The sequence below is a fragment of the Lissotriton helveticus genome, chromosome 6 (genome assembly GCF_964261635.1).
Source record: "Lissotriton helveticus chromosome 6, aLisHel1.1, whole genome shotgun sequence".
Classification (NCBI taxonomy): Eukaryota; Metazoa; Chordata; class Amphibia; order Caudata; family Salamandridae; genus Lissotriton; species Lissotriton helveticus.
Genome location: NC_136067.1, coordinates 358,878,518 through 358,894,415, shown reverse-complemented (window position 1 = coordinate 358,894,415; position 15,898 = coordinate 358,878,518). Strand labels below are relative to the sequence as shown.

Below are 15,898 nucleotides of genomic sequence, written 5' to 3'. Positions count from 1 at the left end.
AAGATATCGATTACCATCAAGGGAATGGGTGAACAATTGAAAACACTGGAAACAACGCTTAACATGATTGCCTCAGAGTTCTTGGTAGTCACTTGTCCCATGTTTCTTAGTGTGGTGCACATTTCAGAACTGGCCTCATTGGTGGGCTGGGATTCGGGGCATCCTTCAAGTAATGTAACAGCCGGCAGTGGGGCTTCTGGATGGTAGACTATTTTCTAAGAGGCAGAAGTGATCTAAAAGGAGACTAATTTGGGGAAATGGGAGGGAGGTGGTAGTTATATGGAGAGGTATCTATTTTTTGTTTGTTAGTTCAACTTGTTAATTAGTGTAAAAGATGAGCAACTAAACATCATAGACATTAGATGTACATGATCAGTGATATAATACAACCCGCCAGTTGTAGGTGGATGTCGTGTATCCCTTTAAAACAAATAAACAAAATTGATCCTAAAATATTATTAACAATTCTGCATTATACCCATTACTACTTAATCAGTTAATGGACAAAACCTAATTACCTGCCTCCTCACAGCAGCAAATAGTGGGGTGTGTATGTTCATTGTTAATAAACAAAATCAAAATTATGACATTAAACAAAGCTTTCTTTGCGCTCTATTTGGACACTACTCCCCGATCTCAACCAGCTGCATACATTTTAATCTTGCCAACCTGCAGGACCACAGAGGTCCATCCTTTAAACCCTCATCAATAAAATGCAAAGCCAGAACAAAACATAGTTGGGCTAATCACATTTATTTGTAACTCTTGCCCATCTGAATTCAAAGAATGAACTATTTTTCAATGAAAATGGGTGGGATGAAATAGGTAGGCAGATTTAAAAACAAATTTATCACGAGTAATGTTGGAGGGCCTGTTATGGCACAGATGAGACAACAGGGAAACCTACACAGAGGAATTCCTCGGCATAACCCAGTTGACAAGCAGATCTCCAGAGAAACTAATGCACTGTGACACGCCACTTGTTGGCTGGGAGAGGATTAAGATGCATGAATTTATTGTATGGACTTAAAGAAACCACCAACCATTTGTTATTTTTACAATCGTTTTTTTTTGGTTGGCTTGTCAAGGAAAACAATAAAAAAGATATGTTTTAAAAGCTATCCCATTGTGTTCTCAATACAACCATTAGCACATATCTTAAACTCCACCCTATAAAGTTGTCAAGGATAAAAGAAAGAATTGGTAAACGTGTGTTTTTGTGAGCGTGCAGAGGAAGCTTTCACAGTAAACACTAGGCCAACATAATCAACATTTCACGTAGCATTTTCCAAACATACAAATCGGGTACAAATGGCCAAGGGATAGAGAAATGCGATACCTAGAAATACTGTTTGTTGGAATTGGGGGTTGCCCAAGTCTCAAAGGGGGTAGCATGGCATCAAGCGGGCAGGCCAAACTTGGAGGACATGTGAAGCACTCACGCAGTACCCTCAGTCAACACACCAGGCACACCACAAAAGAGGCAGGACACCAATCTGAGTTGGAAAATTAAGCAGTTTAGTATCTCCAACCTGCAAGGCAAAAATGCATTAACAGTGTCGTCATAACATGGCGCCAACTGGCACCAGAGCCAAGTATTTCAGTGGGGGATTATTTACATGGGATAAAAAGGGTTGAGTCCAAAGTCCATGCTGTAAGGAAAAAGGATGATTAATAAAACATTAGACCTGGGGCCAATCTGGCGGGGCCAACTCAGGCTCTCATCCTTAGGGGGTTGTAAATGCAGAATACCACATTAGCATAGGTATATATATCATGCACAATCACACCAACCCACCCCTGTGAAAGAAAACATCAGGGCTTCATAGTACCTCTTAAATAGGAGCCCCTGTAATAAAAGGTACAATCACCTGCACGGAGGCACAAAAACATGCAATTAACAATTAGATAGGAAAGTGGCCTCACTATAAACGTTTAACCGGTAACCTAAGAGCCAGGCCTAACCTCAGGGACCATCTGGCAACAGGTAACTATGGCATTTCATCAGGCATGTCACCGGCTAGGTGTATCAAACATCAGGCGGAACATACATCGCCTAGCATTATCATCAGGTAGGGCCGTGACTCATAGATAAGGAACACCTGTACAGAAACGGGTAGGCTCCCTCTACCATCAACCTAGGGCAACCCTCCTCGGGGCATACTTATAGAAGTGGGAGGTCAGGCCTAAAACACTTCAGGGAAAATTAGGCAACAAGCAAGAAAATGTGCATTTCATTAGGCATATCACCTGGCTATGCATATCAACATTTCCCTGGGGTCAGATAACCTTTCTTTATGCTAGGGTGCTCATTTCCCTAATCAGGAAGAACATTTCCTTGGACATTAGATGAGGGCATAACATTCCTTTCCATGGAAAACAATTTCCTTAAATGCAACCACTTTTCCACATGGAACACCTTTCAGTAGCCGCAGCATTAAGAGGGAATTACTCTTCCCTTGTCCAGGAGCAGACCCCTTTCAGAAGTCAGGCCACATTCACCTAGTGCCTTTGCAGTCCCATTACAGATGTCCCACACGGGATCAGTCCGGGCCACCACTGAGGTATCTGGGGCCAACAGGGCCCAATCCCAGTTTCCAACAGGGGGGGGGGCGCCGAGCACCGACCTTGTGCCGCGTTGCCCTATTCACCCCCCTACACAGTTCAATAGAGGCCCCACTCACCGGCCTCTGGCAGTCCTGCAGGCGTCCCCCAGATTTCGAAGGGGAGGGGCCAGGCACCGGCAATGTGCCTCGGGGCCCCCTCCGTGCTCTGTCAGCCAGTCGCAACACTTGCGCACTCCTGGCACTGGCGGAGGCAGGGTGGCTCCAGTCTCCCGGGGTCTTCCTCACTTCAATGCCGGCCCCTCGTCTGAGAGGGGGCCGGTCAGGGGAGGCCTGCGCAGCTCTGGCGCTCTTCTCGGGGGCCTCCCGGCTGTTCACCCGGCCAAGCGCGGATCTCCACAGCGGAGGGGGCAGGCACCGACAATGTGCCTCGATGCCCCCTCCTCTCCCCGACAACCGGTGCTTCACCTGGGTTTCCCCCTTCCTCACGGGGACCCAGGGCTACAGGACGCTTCTCCTCTCGGGCTGCCGGACGGCAACCAATCCCTGCGCGGCCTTCAGGTCACGGCCGCGCAGGCCAATCCGCTCGCGGTGATGGCGGGGGCGGGCCGATGACGCGGTCAGGCCCCCGTCACGTGATGCAGGACACAGCGGCCTCAGGGCCTAGCGCGGCCCTCTTTCCACCTCGGCGGCCCCCTCCTGACACCGGGGGTCGCTGCAACGATGCGCTGGCGAGCGGGGAACGGTCTCCTCACGATGCCGGGTTGCGGCGGTGATTCCGGTGGCACAAGGGGTAGGCTCCCTTTTTATTAATTATTTATTTAGCGACAGCGCGATGACGCGAGGGTAGGCTCCTCCCAGTATGATTCTCCTCAGGAGAATAGCGCTATTCACAGCGCACTGCTCCTTGCGCCCACACGTCAGTTCTGGGGCAGATTAGCACTTCCAGAGTATAGCGCTTCCTAGGGGGAACACAGCAGGCCCTCAGAACCACACGTTTTTCTTCCCACAGCGCTATTTCTCCTCACAATCTTCTCAGCACTATGGCGCTTTTCACAGCGCACTGCTTGTTCAACAGTCCAGGGGCAGGTTGACTGAGGCAGGTTAGTGAGGCACAGTTCCTCGGGGGCACTATCCTCCCAGTCCAGCGCTTCCACAGGGGCCGCAACTTCCCAGTTCAACGCTTAAGGCAATGCAGCAGCAGCACTTCCAAAGGGGGCCACAGCTTCCTGGGGGCACCAACCTCCCCAAACAGCGTCTGACAGGCGCACCTCACAGAGGGGGGCGAATAGTTCCACAGCCAGCCCCAGGGGCACACTCCTCACCTCCTGGGGGGGTTCAAGCCCACAGCATTCCTCCTCATGGGGGCACCTCTTTCCTTCAGCGCTGGCGTAGTTCAAGGTCCCACAGCGTCAGTGTCCTGGGTAGGGGCCCTCCCTTGTCAGGGGCCCATGGGGACAGTAGCAGGGGGGGTTTATAGGGGTGCAGGGCCCAGCTCACAGGCCCATGTGGCGGTAGCACCTCACAGCAGGTCCCCTCTCTTCTTTGTCCCTGCGCTGACTGACTCTCTGGTGACACTTCACCCTATTTATACCCTCCTCCCAGGCAGTGCCAGGACCTTCTAGAATGTTGGCACATCTAGCCTAAACTGGTTCTAGGGGAGGGGGTGAGCACCCTGGGTGCCAGGCTTTCCCTCCAAAACTAGGGGTAGCTGGGTAATATTATCTAGACCGCTGACCTATGTCAGTCCAGTGGCAAACCCCATGGCCATGGCATCCATTTTAAAAGCAATACATTTCAGTCAGGTACATTTCCAAAATGGGGGTGCAGTTTTAAAATGGGGGATTTTACAAGTGCTCACATTATGTCAGGTAATAACATTTTTCAAAAGATGTCTCACACCACTCATGGCCTATACAGGTTTAATCCCATGGGGGAGACAATCTAGATGAGGGGGTCAAAAGCGAAAAATTTTGGGGGGAAAAGGCCAAGTCCAACACTGTTCAATTGCATATTTTTACACAGGCTGCATTAGAGCAAATATGTGACTTACAAAACAGTAATGTAGTGGTAGGCAGTTCTAGTGGTGCTCTAAATTGTAATAAACAAAGAGTATGTTGATATTTTTCATAAAAGTGTCTAGAGAGAAATCTGGATCTTAGCTTACTTATATCAATAATTAACAACAAATACTAGTAAAAGTAAATTTTGAATTAACAAAAATATAGTAAATAAAATCTTGGAATCCCATAACAAATTTCCATTAAACGAGCTGGTAATTATTGTGTATATTTAGAAGTCAAATATATCTATGAAGTAGTTCCATATGTTTGTGCATAATTCTCTTCGATCTTCCAGTTTGAGCAATAATTTCGGGGTTAGATTTGCCATGCTGAGTAACCATGTTTTTAAGGATTAGGTTCAATTGTGGGATTCCAGTTTTTTAGCACTTTATTGCTGGCATAACTCCTATAGTAGCTCTATTATACCTCATGAAACAGTAAGGGTCTCGCTGGCCATGAGATGATCCACTTTCTGGCTGTTACCTTGTGTGGAGGGTGAAAAACTTTGCCAGGCGGCAGCCAAGGATGCCCTTTTAAACAGGATCCTTTTGGAGTACACTGCTCCGAATCCATGATCGTACAGAGTTCAGAGTACCAGGTTAGAGCGGAGTACTCCTTCCTCGACTTACCCCTCTAAGATGAGAATTGCTTAAGTAAATATTCCCTGCAGTCAAAGAAAAGCGATAACTGAGGACACATCCTGGCAAAAGCCCAAGGAAAAGCAGGGAGAGGACACAGCTGTGCCTTGTAGAGGTGCTACAGGTTTTCCAACACAAACTTCCAATGTTCAAAGGATGGCACAAAGACACAGGCATCCTTACAGTCCACTGAGTGTAACCAATTGTTATTTTAGATAACTGCTAGCACCGGAGGAGTGAGCATCTTCAACTTCTCAAAATCTAGTTTAAATTGTAGAGGACCAGGATGTGGAGGAAACCATCTCCCTTTTCCCTCCAAAGAAATAGCAGTAGCCTTCACTCTTCTGGTGGCAGAACAAGCTTGATTGCCCTTCCTCTCCAAACAAAATTTAGGGATGCCTATTTGGGCAGAGGCATCTTACATGGCAGGGGCTTCGAAGCAGTACAGCACAACAATTCTTCACCAATGAGAGGACACCAGAATCTGTGGTTATTTGGTTTCATTGGTGGAGGGGAGAAGGCACTCCTCTTCAACCAGAGTAGAATGGGCATCCTTAGATATTGCCTTTGGTCCTTAAGAGCAGACTGGTTCTTCCCTCTGCAACTCCTCCTCAAATGTCTCTTTCTTGAGGAGGCGGGTGATGTGGAGGCACCAGCTTGGCGATTTATGGTCTTGGAGTAGAAGGGCTAGTTAGCTTTAAAAGAACTGAAAGGGCTTTGTTGGAAGGGAGGGAGTTTAGTCTCAGTGGTACTTACTGAATGGAGATTGATAACTTTCCTGTGATGTGCCTTTCATCTGCTGTAGAAGGATCTCACCCATTGAGGAAAGGAGTAATTTCTTCCAAATGAAGGGGAGATTGAAGACAAATGCAAGTACTTGAACCAGGAATGCTGGTGCAAGGCCAGATGGGAGTTTATTTCTCTGGAGGCAGATCAATGAAGTACTGCCACATCCTTCCTTTTGTTGTGCTGCCTCTTTGCCCAGGTTGAGCAAGAATGTTTGCCATAGTCTGGAAACAAGTTACAAGTATACTATTCAATCTTGTGTCATGGAGATAACCTCAATCAGACAATGGTGTTGTTAGGGGTCATATATCGCAAAAAGATTTAGAAAAGCCAATCAATACATTTTCTTTTTATGTCTCTAGACAGCTAGCCTCCGTTCCCAGGTAGTTGCTTAGCCCTGCAGGGAACCAGCGATCCCCAACGAAGTCTGATCTAGGGTCCCTGACTTAAAGGGTTTTGCTAAACTTGGGGGCCTGGTTCTTTATCCAAAAACTTTCAGATGGATGGCTCAGATTAGTACCAGCAGCACCAGGTGAGACAGGTAAACAATGCCATTGGAGGTCCTCTGGCCTCAAAAGTTGAAGAGTCTGCAGCAGCTTCAAGACAGATGATGGGAGTTTCATTGGAATGAGGCCGAACGGCTAGGAGGAAGGGAGTTTAACTAGAGGATCAATGAAAACGGGGCACTGAACCTTTATTTGTATTTTTTTATTATATTTCTTAGGCACACAAATCATCCCCGAGGAGATCTCTCGAGGCCTTCAAATGCAGGTCACAGTCCAATATGGTGATTAAAGATCAAACAACTATGTTTTCAGGAGTGTCTTGAAAATGATTAGGTCTGAGCAAGAACGAAAGGGCAAGGGTAGCTGATTCCAGTATTTGGGTGCCAAGAAAGAAAAGGAGCGGCCACCATATCTGGCAGTATGGATACGTTTGGGGCATAGTAGTAAAAGCTCGCTGGATCTGAGCTGGCGTACCGGGATATAAGGCTTTAGTTTGTTTTTTAGGATCACATGGTCCCTTCCTGTGTAGTGATTTAAAGACCAAACACACAAGTTTGAAGAGTGCACAATTTTTTATGGGAAGCCAATGAAGGGAGCGTCATACGTGGTTTCAGATGGAGATCGTGGAGAAAGAATACCGACTAGGCAGGCTGCAGTGTTCTGTACCACCTGAAGTCTGGAGAAAAAGCCTTAATCATTCCCTCCATAACGGAATTCCCATAGTCCAGGCAACTCACTATTGACATCTGGACCAGGATTTTTAGGTCTCGGCCTGCAAAGACTGCGCACATGAGCTGGCGTGATTTAATGAGATAGAGGGATTTCCACTAGCGAGGTTAAGCCCCGCCCCGCTTTTCCATTGGCTGGCGTCACCGTTCATGCTAAACAGTGGTCAGCCATGGGAGAAGAGGTCCTAGTGACGTTCTTCTTTCCCTTTAAGCCCGGCCTTTTCAGACTGGCTTACTTGACTTACTGGTGGCGTAAAAGCTTTCCTATCTTCTTTATGGGTCCAGATGGCCTCATAAAGAAGATGAGGAACCTTTTACCGCAGCAGTAAGTCATGCCGAGCCCGTCTGAAAAGGACGGGGCTAAAAGAGAAATTTCTTTTATTTTAGTATAATCGCGGCACCCGCGCTTTACTTTTCAAATGTTACAAGTAAAGCGCGGGTGCCGCGATTATACTAAAATGAAAGAAACAGAAAAAACATCTATTTCTTTCACTTTGGTATAATCGCGGCACTCGCGCTTTACTTGTAACATTTTAAAAGTAAACCGTGGCTGCTGCGATTATACTAAAATAAAAGAAATAGATGTTTTTTCTATTACTTTCATTTTAGTGTAATCACTGCACCCGTGCTTTACTTTTGAAATGTTTGTTGTTTTAGGAAATAGCAGTCATGGAAGTGTTAAGGCTAGTCCTATCAAAGGGACTCCTAGTATGGTGGAGCACATAAACTGGTCAAAAAAGCTTAAATTCATGGTCAGTTTCAGGGTTGTGTTTTTTCTTTTTTTGTATTTTGTGGTGTTGGTTCATTTTGATATTTAAAGTTGTTAATTTTAGCAGTTAGGATGGTTAAGTAAATAATTCATGATGTTAGGAAAATACAAAATCATGGGCCAGGGTTGAGTTGTGGCATGTCATTAAGGGTGGTTGGTGGCCACCGGTCTTTAGCTTAAAAGGCTATTGCTTATCCGTGAAAGCTTCTTAATGATGCTTCTAGTATTGATGAAGATCAGTTTTGAAAGTGGCTCAGGGGTGTTGCCTCTACAACGATTGGTATAAAACTATGATTTGCCCCGCAGATTTCAGAGCATTGTCCGTAGAAGACTCCTGGACGGGATGCAATAAAAAGTTGTTTGATTTAACCGTCCTGGTTTGGCGTCTGTTTTTACTCCTATTGAAGGAACAGCCCATGAGTGAAGTACGTGTTCTGCAGAAATGAGCATTCGGATTGGGGATTCTATTGGGACTACCATACAGTTGTCTACTTCTAGAAGTCGAAATTGTCCTGGAGTGAGGTCTTGGGTTGGCAACATATACGAGTCAAATATAAGATCTTCATAGTTTGTGAACTCGTAGCTTCAGTATCACTGGTGGCCAATTGCTTAAACTGTTAGACGAGGGTCACTAATTTAGTCTATTAAATACAAGATTCACAAAGAAGGAAGAGTGCTAACAATTAGAATAATTGCTGGCATGATTGTCGTTTTTTTTTCTATTTGTTTCATTTTAGTAAAATCGCGGCACCCGCGCTTTACTTTTCTATTTCCTTCAATTTGGTATAATCACGGCACCCGCGCTTTACTTGTAAAATTTCAAAAGTAAAGCGCGTGTGCCGCGATTTAACTAAAATGAAAGAAATAGATGTTTTTTCTATTTCTTTCATTTTAGTATAATCGCGGCACCCGCGCTTTACTGTTAAAATGTTAAAAGTAAAGCGCGGGTGCCGCGGCTGCCTGGCGAGCAGGGGAAATGCCGAATTGCTTAGCCAGACTCTTTCAGTGGCTCCTGCTCCTCCCAAGCCCGTCTTTGGGATGCCCATGCTTTGGCACTTTTTGGACCGTGCAGATTGATGGTGTGGTCGGAGTTGCGCCGAGGAGTTGCCCGTAGTAGAAGGCTTTGCAGGGAACACTCAAGGGGCAATCGAGATGGGCAGAGCGGGTCCCGAGGTCTGTGGCTGAGGGACCCGAGGGCCCGCGAACGCTCAAATAGGGAGCCCCGGAGAGGCAGTGCTGAGAGGGGAATCCGGGCCATGCAGCGTCCCTGCCTGAATAGGAGCAGTGCGGGGCCCTTGTGAGCACGGTTCGGGGGTGGCGGGCATTCCCCGGTGATAGGATCAGGGGCGAGAGTGGAGCAGGGATATCGGGGAATGCGTCCCAGAGCCATAACTGCAGTTAGACATCGCACACCATGGTAGCCACCAGGCTTCACGTCCCTGCGTCTTTCCCATCAGCGCTGTCACGTTTCTTGTGGGACTTAACTCCCCAGACGGGGTTCAGATACAACCGTGGACACACCAGTTCTGCACCCACACCCCAGTCCCTACACTCAGCCCGCCCGGGTCAGCGGCGGGGATTGTCACAAACAACGGCCGCCATGTTAGGAAGAGCCCTTGTCAGAACTTGTCTGGGTGGAAATCTCAACTCCTAACCCTTGTCAGCCCTGACCCCAGCCACCCGCCCCCAGCTCACGCCTATGCTCTCTCTTTCTGACAATGACTTTAAAGCTGGGCCTGGAGGAGGCCGCCAAGAAGCTGCTGGGCAAAAGGTGTGTGGCCGCAGCGCTGGGAGAGGAGCCCACGGAGGAGGAGGAGGAGGCAGCTTCCCGGGACCCCCAGGAGGAGGGCGAGCAGTATTTTCAGCCATCTGTGCAGCCCTCCCCGGACCAAGGACACTTTCTGCGAGCGAGAGATGAAGGTGAGGGGCAGCGGCTGTGGAGGGCAGAATAATAGCCTGCCGGGGGGTAAGCAGGGTGCAGAGGGATGCTGCAGCTTGGGCTCGGTGAGTGGACGGGGTGCCGAGGAGTAGCCTGGTGTCCTGGCCCGGTGAGTGGACGGGGTGCAGGCAGTAAGAAGACGCAGGCAGCCACCGTGCATGGTAAGATAGACATCATGGTGTCCTGGTCCTTGTGCCTAACTGCACTGTGCATGTCCTGCGCTTGGGGCCAGTCTACATATAGCATGGGGGTGGAGGTGGTGGGTGCAAGGAGGTGTCATCACAGCCAGTGCGGTCCAGGGAGGGTGCCTGCCTGCAGGGTGTCTCGATGGGGTGCAGGGATGTCATGTCACAGCCCGCAGGGTGTATGGATCATGGATGGAGGGCGGGTAAGCACATCGTAATGTTCTGTTGCGGGTACAGGGTCTTTGGATGGTTTGAAAGCGGCACAGCCTAATGTTCAAGGAGCTTGTTTGGGGGGGTACACCCTAAGTAGTAGTGTTCGGATTGTTATAGTGCTGACACGCTTGGCGGTTGAAGGGATCATGGAACTGAGGAGTACAGTTGGTTCACGAGAGCTTTAGGGGTGCTTTGTAATTGACACAGCAGTTTTAGGGGCAAGACCGGAATGCATAGTGCACAGCCATGTGGTCTCTCGCTGCTACTTCACCCATCCTCCCTCGTGTCCCCTTCCTAGTCATTGCTTGTTAATCCTTGTTATGCTTTGAATTAGAATTAAAATATATTTTTTTGCCATCTTATAACATGTTTTCAGTTGTGCAGTTATAATGTCAACCTGTTATGCTTTGGTTTAGAATGCAATGATTTTGTTTTTGCCGTCTTATAACGTGTTCAGTTGTGCTGTTATAATGTCACTCTGTTATGCTATGCTATACTATTTTGTATGCTTCTTTGATGTTATGTGCTATGATGGTGTGTCATTTGTTATAGTGCTTTCTGATGCTGTTTAATAGAACTGGACTCTTTGTTATGTCTCATAATGTTATATTATCGCATGCTATACGTCAATTACTAGGGAACATATGTATTTTTATTTTGCCGCTTGGTTATTTACGCGAGTTTGAGCTATTGACATTGCAAATGACAATGCCATTTATTTATCTGTTTTCAAAACCAACATATAAACAAAAATGTTGTCATTTACAATGCCAATAGCTTTAACTTTTTTAAAGGCGAGACCGTTGCATTATAAATTATTGTTTTAGCATGCAGAGGAGCACAGTCAAAAGCCTTCCTAAGCATGCGCATTAGACCAAAACCGGTTCCAGAGATGGGTTTAACCTGTTCATTCTTAGAGAGATTATTGTCCAGAAAGACACCCACATTTGTAACCAATTTTTCTAGATGTCGGGTGCGATACAAGTTCAGATGGCCACCAGTCAGCGGACCAAATTGAATTAGCCTTCCAAAAAAGTAGGACCTCAGTCTAACTGGAGTTGAGTTGAAGGAAGTCAGCAACCATCCATGATGCAATTTTTAACATACAGTGTTTGCATTTGACTTCGGTAAGTTCCTGGTTGGAACCCATGGTAATGACCAATTGTGTGTCGTCGGTGTATGAGATCGTGTCATAACCACATGAACTGATAAGCCTGGCAAGGGGAGCCACATATATGTTAAAGACAGTAGGGCTCAGAATCGTCCCCTGTGACACCCCTTTATAGAGGGCCCTGGATTTAGAATGATAAGGATCCATATGTACTTTATGAGTTTGTTCTGATGAAAGTTTTCCACCCATTTCAGAGCTTTGCCGTTGACACCAATCTCCTCCAATCTTTGAATTATAATTGGGCGGGAGAAGGTATCAAAATCAGCTGATAGACCAAGGAGAATAAGAAAAGCTAAGTTCCCCTGATCTAAAGTGACTCGGATTGGGTCGGTGACCTCCATTATTACGGACTCCGAGCTATGAGAGGCACAGAAGCCTGACTGGGAGGGATCTGACTGGGAGGGATCCAACAAAGAGTTGGATTCCAAAAAAGACACCAATCCTATGGAGTCCAGATCCTAGAGAAAGTGGGAGTAATTCAGAAACGTATTGCCTAGCTACTCATGGTCTGATCAGTTAGATGAGTGAAACCTAACTGCTATGGTGTTCATTACCCATGAGGAATGTTAAACCAGGGGTGACTGTAATAGAAAACGAGACCTGAGAAGACAGACCATCAGCACCAGTGTGGATTCCTGACAGCCTTGTGGCTGCAATAGCGATACGGGACCAAAACCTGCTCCTACAAGAACTCAACCAGTAGAGATGGTGAAGACATCACATATTCATGCGGTACACTTCCTATACTGGGTGACCCCTCATCAGGACTTTGGTGACTAAGTACATGAAGAGCCTAGACCATCAAGGACGACTGATGATGCGGCATGCTTTCTCTGATTTCTTTTGGACCAAGAGTTTCCATTCATTGACTGGGTAGGCCCTCCTCTTCAGCGGTCACCAGCACCATGCTACTGCTGGGCTCAACCGGACTCCCCAGAGCTAATCTCCAGAATGAATAAAGCAAATGGAGATAGATCCTAGGACTATTACCAAAGGAGAGAGATTGATATGAGCACTTCAAGTGACAGGTCTGCTACACCATGCCCACAAAGTGCAGAAGAGGCTTGGGATCTCTGCTCCCTGTTGAGGTACTGGACTTCAGGATGAAATAAAGTATCAAGAAAATAACTGTGCATCCCCTGAGGGGCTTTGAACTCTCAGACACCATATGACCTTCTCTACAGCATAATAACCAGGTCTGGCTGGAGAAAGTTATCTGACCACTGATTTATTCGCACCAACAGCATAGGGCCAGTTAGGATGAACTCTGCATAGGAGAACGATGGTCCAGTGGGGATGTTGGGGGTAGAAGAAGGGGAAGAACCTTCAGGTGCTGATTACTAATAAGGAACTCCAACCTCTCCTTAGGGACCAATTCTCTACATATAAGCCAGGTGGTGCAGGAAGGACCACATACCAGCAGCGCAGCCACAACAGGAAAGCTCTGCTCTATTTGACTGTTCTCTGATCAAGAGAATCAGAAGTTACATATGATAGCAGCTAATGGAACACAGTAGCAGTTGTGCTGGAGGATAGAGTAGAAGGGAAAAACCTTGCAAACATGATCTATAAATATCCATGAAAACCAGAGCTAAGGCCAGTTTTAAGAATGGTTGAGCATGAGAAAAGCAGGTTTTGATCCACACAATGCACAGAAAAAAAGTAATGGTTGAGGATGCCAGGCTGTACCACAGAAGAGGCACACATGAGTGTGCGTTACTCATGCACAAATGCTCTCACTTAACAACTATGGACGAATTCTCCAGCCCCAACATCAGCCTTTGGAGTATGGGAAAGATCCAGAAAGGGAGAGTGCAAATAAGTTGCTAATTCATAAATTCATGACTTCAATTTGCAGATGAAAATTAATTTTAAATAAATAAATAAATTCACTCCAGTTACACTCCAACAGCCTGTTTAAACCAGAGTGCTGAACACATGTTATTTCGAGCAGGACCCTCAGCATTAAACAAGCATTGGCATAGCCAATAGGTCTCGCCTTTGGGACCTTATAAGTGTTTAGTTATGCAGCACATTATAAACAGGCTATGCGCCATGGGTGGGACAAAGAGATGCTAGATGCTGGACAGCCTCAAATAAATGAAGCCAGCCAACAGAAAGCAAGCAACTGTGAATTACAAAACATGAAGCCAACTGTAAGTAATGGGCAGAATGCATTCCCTAGGAGGTTTTTAGAATTAACCCAAGAAGAACTTGGCAAAGCACACAACCCAACTTTTCCATCCCACTTAAAGCCCTGTGTATATGTTTGTGTGCATGTGTATATAGTGTATGTGTGAGCATACCTTGTGTGATATGTGGGTGTTTGTGTCTATATGTGTGCATGTGTACATATGTTGTATAAGTGTTTGAGTGCGTGCATGTATTTGTGTCTCTAAGTATCTGAGTGTAGGGGTATATGCTTTGTAAGAGTCCGGAGCCTGTTAGTGCATTTGTGCAACAGTCTCTGTGTGTGCGTGTACAGGCCTACATGGGTGTGCACATGAGTCAGTGTGTGTATATCTATGTAAGCGTATATGGATGACTTGGATGTAAGTGGGTATGTGTGTGCACGTTTATATGGCCGGACTGGGATGTAAGTGGGTATGCTGGGATTGGGGCGAAATGTCGCCCCGTACAGTATGGTGTCTCCTATTATGACACCTGGGATCCGAAGATCGGTTCATAGCAACATGTTCTCATGGATTGGAGATCTGTCCTTTGCAGCTTGTCCTGAGGGCGCTGGACCAATATCCAATACCTATAGTCCAACAACATTGGTCTTTAGACCTGGGTATTTAGCAACCCTAGTATTCATGCTTATCAGATGCAAACATGTTATCCTAAAATCCAGGTGTGGCTTAAGGGGATTGGACGTTTCACTGCTGCACCCAGAAAAAAAAGCAATGGAAATTTCACAGGTTGAATGGTACCGAATAAAACCAAGCGGTGCTAATTACTAGTTACATGATACAACTAGAATGACAAAAATTATTATTTTCCCATAGCAATTAATTACGTCCAAAAAAAAGTATACTGCTCAAATGGAATATGCACTACAACCCTAACTCCAGATAATTCTTTATAAGATAGCTTTTAGTGGAGGCGGTGGGGTATAGTATGGATTTAGCTCCAAAGAACAAACCACTTTACAGAGAAAACTGTGCTGTACACAGAGAAAATGGAATATGTGGCGACCTGTTGAAACAAGACTACTGGAATCATAGTATGATACAGGAGTGAAACGCCACCTAGGATGTTACAAGATCGCATAAAGTAAGGTTCAAGTTATTTTGTCTTACAAGTACACATGTATCTTCAAATAGTTTCGTTCATAATCAATATATTTTGGTCAAGAGGTCACAATTTGAATCAAACTATCCTGGTTAAAAAGCAAGCAATTTATCACCCAGGTACAAATGTCAAACCCACGATGATACGCACCAGATTTCTATCACAACAGTGTAGGGTCCAATAATAATACTATAATTTCCTAGCCTGACAGTCCCGATCGCATCATACGGGTACTGGTTAACTCCCAAGACCAGTGTTATGACTATGGGTTGCAAGTCTCATGTATTTCCTCACCTTATAGTTGCTGAAGTTAACCTAGTTGATGAGCTCATCAACTATCTTGTCCAGGCGTTGCTTGTCCTGTTCTAGATCCGGTGAACGACGGGGATCGCACACATACTCCAATAGCTCCGGCCCCACCTGCAAATGGCAGCCCACGTCCTTCTGCTGCACCTGCTCCTGGAAGTAATCCATGTGGGGGGGATCAGCCTCGACAAATGTTAGAGCACTGGTGGCCGTCATCCCTTGGTGCCACCCCATTCCCTAAAAACTGTGTAAAAAACTTGGGTGTCTGGATGGATGCTAACCTTAGCTTCCAGACGCACACCAAAAAGGTGGCTGCAACTTGTATAGGTCTCCTGAGAAACCTCAGGCCTATTCTCGGATTCTTTGACTCTAAGGTTCGCCAGCTGATTGTCCAGGCAACCATCTTGTCACGCCTGGACTATGCGAACATCCTTCTACTAGGAGCAAACAAAGCAGAAACGGCTAGGTTCCAACGAATCCAGAACGCGGCAGCGAGAACGCTGGTCGGTCTCCCACGCAGATGCTCAGCCAGAGCCACCATCCGCAAACTCCACTGGTTGCCTGTGGAACACAGAATTAAATTCAAAGCGCTCATCACGATCTTTAAAATCGTCAAACTGGGAAACCCCCAGCTGCTGCGAAACCTGGCCTGCCCCTATGTCCCTGGCCGTAAATTACGCTCCTCTAGCCAACTTCTCTTGGAAGTTCCCAGAATTAAGCTCTGTCGTACTGGAGG

At 46.4% G+C, this 15,898-nt stretch overlaps 1 protein-coding gene across 2 annotated transcripts in view; it reads right to left on the bottom strand.

The window, feature by feature from the left end:
• The window catches only part of ROCK2 (Rho associated coiled-coil containing protein kinase 2), a 663,375-nt gene that overhangs the window by 348,347 nt on the left and 299,130 nt on the right, over positions 1-15,898 (bottom strand). The window lies entirely within an intron of this gene.